The 8,735-nt window shown below is 35.4% G+C and overlaps 1 pseudogene; it reads right to left on the reverse strand.

Moving 5' to 3' along the window:
• Positions 1-7,778: 7,778 nt before the first annotated feature.
• Positions 7,779-8,335, reverse strand: LOC126766929 (uncharacterized; annotated as a pseudogene).
• Positions 8,336-8,735: the final 400 nt, after the last annotated feature.

The raw sequence follows: 8,735 nt of genomic DNA on the forward strand, positions 1-8,735 counted from the left end.
TGATCGGAGGTTTTTCGTCGTTTTCTGTTCCCTCGTCGCTTTGTTGTCTCCCTCTCTTGATTAGGTTCTCCCCCGATGCAACCCCGGTGGGGGTTGTGGACGCTTATTTTAAGGCGGCGTCTACTCGCCTCTTCGCGGGAGGTTCATTAGGCGCGTGAGGCGTTTTGAGTCAGGCCCTCCTCTCCTGCAGCTTTTGGTCGGGGCTGCGTATTACTATTCGCAGCTAACCTACTTAGCGTAGGCCGTCCACTATCCGCCAACTGTGACCCCGGTAGTAGCCTGAGCTCAGCCTTACCAAGAACTTTTACTTTCTTTGTACACACTTACTATATAATAGGATTTCTTACCTTCGTAGCTAAATCATTAAATGTTTAATATGAAAACTGTAAAGGATTCGAAAACACTATATAAGCTGTCCTTCAATCGGCACAAGTGTAAAAAATAATAACATCGCTAACTGGGGCTGAAAATTTTATTGACATTGCAGATATTGCAAGACGCTAATATTTTTCAGTGCTAATAGATGAAAGCACTGACTTATCAATGAATAAAAGATAGCGGTGATAATAAGTGTGGCTTATTAGTGTAAGGATTGATTTTTGGAATTTGCACCCATTGTCGGCTCTTCGTCTAATGATATTTTCAACGCCGTTCTCAAATTTTTGAAGCACCATAACATCATTATTAATAATTTGTTGGGGTCGTTGCAGTTGTCTGCAATGATGTAATAATGATGTAATGATGGGCATTCATAATGAATTTCAAGAAAAACTTAAAGAATTTTGCCGAAAAATGTTTGCCAATGGCGATGAAGTCCATTTCTGTCACAGCACAAGCAGAAAAGCTGATTTTGTACAATATCGACAAACGATTGGAAGCGAAGTTCATGTCATTTTACGATTTAGTCCGATACGATTGATCTCGCCAGGTAAAACCTGCACCCCTATTCATTTTAATTTTATTGTGCACTATTATGTCTATACAAATTTTTAGATGGTAGTTATTTTTATTTGTTGTCCTGGCGTATGCCGAGGTAGATAGATAGATTAGGAACCAGTATAAACACCATCAACAATGTCAGCATAGAAATCCAACGCAGGATAACTCTTGTCAACAGGTGCTGTTTTGGACTGAGTAGGCAATTAAGAAGTAAAGTCCTCTCTCGACGAAACCAAACTCTATAAGTCACTCATTATTCCCGTCCTGCTATATGATGCAGAGGCTTGGATGATGACAACAACTGATGAACAGTCGACGTTGCGAGTTTTAGAAAGAAAGGTTCTGTGAAAGATTTATGGTCCTTCGCGCATTGGCCAGGGCGAATATTGCATTGGATGGAACGATGAGCTGTATGAGATATACGACGACATTGACATAGTGCAGCGAATTAAAAGACAGCGGCTACGCTGGCTAGGTCATGTTGTCCGAATAGACAAAACACTCCAGCTCTGAAAGTATTGAAAGAGGAACACCTCCACTCCGTTGGAAGGACCAGGTAGAGAAGGGCCTCGCTTCGCTTGGAATATCCAATTGGCGCCACGTAGGGAAAAGAAGAAACGACTGGCGCGCTGTTGTTAACTCGGCTATAATCGCATAAGCGGTGTCTGCGACAATAAAGAAGAAGAAGAAGAAGAGATATTTTTGTTCAGTATTGTTTGACATTTCAACATGGCAAGACTTACGCCTAAACAAGGTTAACAAATCGTTCGACTTTATTATGAAAACTCACGTTCTGAATATGTCTCGCACGCTTCGCTCAACTTATGGTGAATATAATCGGCCAACTGAGCGTATTCGCATTCTTTATTGGATAATATTCGACTGAATAGACCACGTCCAGCACGCAGTGAAGGGAATATAACAGCCGTAGCTGAAAGTGTACACCAAGACCGTAGAGAGTTGATTCGGCACCGTTGGCAGCAACTCGGACTGTCGTATTGAACAACTTGGCGCATTTTACGTCGAGATCTTTAATTGAAATGGCGAAAGCGAAATACAGCTTGTGCAGAAACTGAAGCCACTCAAACTTCTCAATCGGCATCGCATTGTTCTATGAGCACTAGAAAAGTTCCTGAAGATTCGACGTTTTCAGACCTAATTTTTTGAAACGTTGAGACCCATTTCTGACTCAATGGGTATATAAATAAGTTAAATTTGCGGATTTGGGACGAAAAGCAACCAGAAGAGATTCAAGAACTGCAATTTCACCCAGAAAAAAACAGTTTGAAGTGGTTTGTGGGCCGGTGGAATCAGATTTTTGTACAAACGCATAGCGTCATGTTTTGTCATGGTTTATAAAATAATGATATCTGTGCATTCTATTAATACATACGTATAGAAATAGGTTTTCTATTTTTGCTTGTGTTAATAAATTGTTTAAAATAAAATTTCATATTATACACATTTAATTCGAGGTTTATCTATTTCGACACTCTCAACTACATTTTTGCAAATCTTTTGGACCGTACCATATTAAGCACAACTAAAAATTTGCAAATTCCATCCCCTATTCTATAACTCGATTCATAAAAAAATTTACTCGAATTCGGATTTTTTATATTCTGATGATTTTCGGATTTTCAAGCCAATTTTCGAATAAAATATTCGTTAGCTTTTGAGTTGTAGAAAGCATAAAAGAAAATTGTACTTACTTGGAATCGATCTTCAGTAGTCGATTAAGAATCGATTCTTGACATTCGAAAAATGGATTATTTTACGAGAAAACTCAATTCTCGAGTAGAATCGGAATCGAGTTTACCATCCCTACCGGCAGCCATCGCGTGCACATATAATAACCTCCGCACAATAACCACCACAAAAACAATGATTTTTTTTCATGTTATTTACATGGAAAACAGAAAATTTGAAAGAGGCACCTCTTAATATCAATATTAAGAGCTCAACTTTTGAGTGACTTTTTTCACATTTTCGAAAGGTTTTAGCCTGTTTTTCAGTTGAAAAAAAATGTTGCCTCAGAATGACACACCCTAATGTATATGTATATATATTTAATGCCTTTAACGGAAATGTACCCTGCTAACCATGAGCGGTTAAAAACCAGTGAAACAGTAGGTAGTAATGTGGGTAGATTGCCGTAAACCGCGTGAAGATTCTACCCACTTTTCGTACGCACGTACGTATACGAGTACATGTGATCATACCAGTACATCTCTGTTGCGCTAATTCAGCAGTGGCATATAAAAAAGGTATATCTGTCCTGCTCTAATATCTCCAATCTACGGCTGATGCAGGGTTGCATTTTCTCTCTCCTAATTTAGAATATTTTTAAGATTCTAAACATTTTAAATTTAAATTTTTTTTATTTTTCTTTATTAATAAACATTTTTTACAGAATTACAAACATGAACATATGTTCAATAAAAAAAATTTTAATATCTGAAAAAACAACAAAATATATTAAATACAAATAGAATTTGCTCTGAAAGCAAAAATTAATTAAATAAAAATAGTGATAAAATCTGAAAAGAAAGAATACACCCACCTCTTTTTTTACACGGTAGATACGATCCTCAGAAATCCGTATAAAAAAGAGGCGTTTCCATGACATCTGAAAACCGTGTAAGATGAAATTAAGAACTACATTTACTTGTAAATACCGTGTAAAAAATGTTGAAAACTATAAAATTTCGCTTATTCATACAAATTGTATGTTCATATGGCATTTTATTGAACATTAAAACTTAAAATACATAATTCATACAGGTGAAAAATTGGTAGAGCAAGCAAAAAACAAAAGAAATCTGTTAATCCAGAATTAAGAACAGAAAAATTAGAATAGAAATAAGGAAACAATATTAACATAGCTACATAATTATTCGTCGCTACTTGATAACAAGCGCAATTGTAGGCGACAAACTGGACTAAAGTCGGTATCATCGCTGGAGATATCCATTTCAGCAATGTAAATATCATGCCAACGAAATGTGTAGGTAAGAGTTATCGAATAAGGGGATTTCCCAATTACTACTATGTATGTTCATTTCAACAATGCTAAGTGTGGTAAAAACAAACAAAATTACAATACCGTGCCTTTCAACCGTATAATTTGAAATTTGTGTAAGAAGAAACCGTTTAAAAAAGAGTTGGGTGTAATTAAATAAAAATAATAATAACATCTGAAAGAAAATGTAAATATTATTTGATCATTTAAAATATAAAACAAACATTTGTTTTCATATATTACATACATATATTGGATTGTGCAGGCCGCCTTAAACGCATAAAATACATATGTACATTTGTATGCATTTATTTTTGCGTTTTATATTGGACTGCGCAGTTCAATTTCAAAGGACACACACTTTTTTCACATACTTACTTAACAATTGATATTTGATGCTTCTGATGATATTGCTGCAGCTGCTATTTCCAATTCATTCTGATTTCCAATGCTATAAAAACAAATGAAGTAATTATTTGCAAATTATTTAAAGAAAAAAATCACATAAAAATCATACTTACCTTCTTGTTGTACGAGACTCTTTTACGATGGTACGATCACGAATGATATGTGTCTTTCAATAGTTTATGTATTACCCCTTTTGGAATTTTCTTTTGGCACTATTGACAATTATGTTTTCTCCTTCGCACTCATTCAAATAAATCAAGAAATGAAAGAAACTTTTTTTCATCGCATTTTGGTAAACAAAAAATAACTCAAAAATGTGCGTTTGTGTTAGTGCATAGAGAAAAAATGTGTAGTTGTATTGAAATATTTGACAAAAAGGGTAGCCGTGGTTGGCAGGGTACATATTCCCCAACATTAATGTGATAGATATCAGCCCTATACTCATGTCCTCACAAAAATCACCATCCTCACTATTGTGATTTTGCTATTTGTGAGGTTTTTCTTATGCTGAAGTGAATTCAAAAACTCAATGAAAACTGAATAGAGGAACTGTTTTTTGTTTGTGGGGCTGTTGTTCAGGAGCAGGAGGAAGCGGTAAAAATAGGCAAATCCCTAAAAAAGGTCTGCGGGACAAGAGCGATCCTTTTAACTTGCGGCTTTTCATTTATTCAAACTTTTAGATTTCCAAAAACGTTATGTCAAGTCCTTATTGAAGAATTAATGCCACATGATACGCAAAAGTCGAGCATTCATTTTACTTAACGATTTCTGGCCTGTTTATTTTGCGAAATAGTTATCTATTTTCAATGAGCCAATCTTCTGTTCTAGAGCTCTCAACTTCATTTCCAACATTATTGGTAATGTTAAGGGCAAGGAAGTATATTTTCCTTACACTGCACAGAGATTTCAGACATAAAGAAGGGTAAATTACAAAGTACTTTTAAATAACATAATTTTGTTTTTTTAAGTTTTTACCTGCCGTTGTTCGTTTTGCTCAGCGGTTTTTGTTGCTCCTCTCATCTCTCCCGTGCCATTTGCAACAACACACCCGTCATTTACTCATTCCGCTCTACACATTTTTTAGAGCTGAAGAGCAATACACGTTCTCTGTATTTCGCGTGCTTCCATTTTTTCAGCACTGCTTCAAGCATTTTTGCTGCTATTGATCTGGGGGCTTCAGAAAGTGATTGTAGGTAAATGGGAGGTGGGACAGGAATGGGCACATTTTTAGCCTGCAAAGTTTGCAAAGTGCGCACGAAGCTGAATGAAATCAGTTTACGGAGGGAAGCAGCAAAATGTTGCGAAAAAATCCACATTCTCCGTAACTTAATGTTCATCGCAGATGATTACCTTAATATGACATTGCACAAAGTTCATATCTGAAGATTCATGGAATTGTACAGTTGTGTGAACAAAAAGAGGTAAGCATAATTTGCAGGTTTTAGAGTTTCGCATTAATATTGGTTTTTTTGTTACCTTTGTATTAGAAAATTGTAATCACTGTTAGGTAAAAATTATGTAAGTTATAATTTTATCTAAAAACAATTTTTAAGAAAACAGCACATTTTAAAACTTACAGCACCTATGGTTGTTCCTATTTTGTTCACCACTTTACATGAGATGGAACAGTTAATGGTGGTGATGCCAGTTATGTAAGTGTTTTTAGGCTAAATTGGGAAAACTTTTCCCAAGTTGTGAGCTTTTTTACGTACATATGCGTAAGGCATTTTATATATCGGCATATATAAAAAATATACTTGTGACCATAATATATATTTTTGTTTAAACATATTGCAGTTCCATTTAATGAAAACGGTTATATAAATATATATTATATATATATATATATTAGGCGAGTCGATTTAAAAATCGCCCATTTATATAAATCATATTCTAGGGATCAAAATAAGATACTTTGCCGAAGGAACCATACCCCTAAAACGAATTTTGATGTCCCCATTTGAGTCGAACCTTTGGGTAGAGGCAAATTTTGAAAATCCCACTTTGACCCATTAGAGTGTTCCAATCGAGTCCAAATGTATGACCGATTCCACTAACTTGAACGGCCGATCCACTCTGCCAGTGGCACACCCCTGGAACTCCCCTGGGGGGTTCCCCATACAATGTTTCAAAACTCACCGCCCATTTTTGGCCTTTACATGAAAAAATCAGCTAAATGGCTATGTTTTTTCTTTATTTTTATTTATTTATTTATAATAATATCTATTTTTTCTTAAAAAAATTTATTTAGTCCGAAACATGTATAGTAAAAAAATTAATTCTAAGTGAGTTATAGAAAAGAAACCAAAAAATTATTGTTTGAAGTCTTTACTTTCAAGTCTGGGCAATTTCAAAATGACTCTCTAATGTCGTTTTATAACAGCCTCTACATTTTCCGCGTATAAACCTGTTTAAACGCTAGCTAGCAATTGAACATGTCGTTCCGTTATATGTGTGATGGATTTTTTGACTGGTTAAACGGTGGATCATCTTGTTTAAATATTCTTTCAATTGTATCGTAGGGAATGCTTCGCGTGAATGGTGGTTCAAACACGATACTGTATATCATTCAAATTGATCATTTCCGAAATAATCAATTAAATTTATATCTGGTTTTTATAAACTCTAAATTCCATTGGCTCGTCAACATCGGTTCGATAGCGAATTTTCTTGATGGCACAGTCATGCTTTTCGGCATCATCAAACAACATTGATAACAAGATATTTTCCGAATACGCATAATATGAATTATTTTTAATTACTTGATTGACAGTTTTGCGTAAACGAGGTTCTGTGAAATCGTGACCAACCAATGAACTTGAAAAAAAATGCACCGCCGTACACGACAGAGTTTTCGTAATACTTGATATTAAAGTACATTTCGGCACATAACATTTAATTATAAATTCAACTAGAATCTTAAATTTGTTTTGATTTTCCCTGTCATATAATCGCAATAATCTAGCGGCCTGGTGGGTCACCGAGAATGTACAATTTTTTCCTGGTTTGATGTTAGCCAGATCCACCGGAACCACGCTGCCAGAAATTGTATGGAAGCCATGCAGTAAGGTTAATTTTCTGATTCGGTGGAAAATTTTTTTCCTGGAGCAGGGGGGCATATTTTGCAACTCAATTTTTCTGAGAAAGCTGTCCACCACCTAAAATATATAATAATAAAATAATTAAAAATGGTTGACAATTATAATAAATGAGTGATAGGCAATAACTTACTGGAAAGGTTTCACAAGTTTCGATTTGACGGCTCAGTTTTCGGAAGCCGATCTTGGTCCAGTGTTGGTTGATTTATCCAAAGCTTCAAACAAATGCCAAACGGAAGTCTCGTTAAAGTGTAGACGGCAAAACAAACCAATCGCAATGGTGTTTTTAACAGCAATTCGAATCGTCGTATAATTCCACTGTGTGGGCCAGTGTTTGTTGGCTCACCGTCAGTGCATATTCCAATTAATGTATCCAGTGAGATATTTTTATCGTTCAAAAACTATTTAATTTGGTTGTTTTGTATTCAGCGGTTCAATTCGGAATTGAATTCCTCTAAAATAACAAGATGAGGTTCTTTTACCATCCTAGCATATATTTTTCATCAATTTTATCTATCGTTAAAGTATCATCTTTTTCTGCCATCGAATGAAAACGCTGACAAATTGGTATCATCTAACCGTTTATGAAGCACTTTTGCTCGCCGCATTTCTCTTTTCTCTGCGAACTTTCGATTTATCCATGATGAGAGAGTTTCCATGCTTATCTTTAATTATAAAATCTTGCAAAAGAGCGGTTCTCAATGCTGTGCTCTGTCAGGCACACTAAATCTGTCACATACCAAGGCAAAAAGTAAAAACAATCGCATCTCTCTGTATTGTGAACTCGGTGCTTTCTATCCATATCTTCTTGAACCGGTGGCGGAGCGTATGCTGAATCAATGTGGATCTTGTATGTTGGCATTGACATATAGACGTTGCTCCTTGCTCTTCAGTTTCCATCACAAATGCATTCATTGTTAGTCTTCTGATTATGGATCGTGCATGAACTCTTTGAGGCGTTCGGGGAAACCCGGCATGGGATATGGAGTTTCCTTCAAACGCATTTTCATGTTCCAATGTAAAAATTGTTTCCCGAGATTTTAAAACTCTGTAAATTGTTGGGTGTTGTTTCTTCTCTTTATTTTCTGATACTTGTTTAAGCAATTTATTCAATTTATTTCATACACTTTTTTCACTATTTCCGTACCCAAATTTTTCCCAAATTCAATCAACTTATCTTGTACTTGAATAGTGAATGATTTATAGGAAAACGTTTTTGTTCGTTTCAGCACGTTTGCTTGTTAAAATAATTCCAAGATATACAGATG

Source organism: Bactrocera neohumeralis, unplaced genomic scaffold (assembly GCF_024586455.1).
Source record: "Bactrocera neohumeralis isolate Rockhampton unplaced genomic scaffold, APGP_CSIRO_Bneo_wtdbg2-racon-allhic-juicebox.fasta_v2 ctg3064, whole genome shotgun sequence".
Classification (NCBI taxonomy): Eukaryota; Metazoa; Arthropoda; class Insecta; order Diptera; family Tephritidae; genus Bactrocera; species Bactrocera neohumeralis.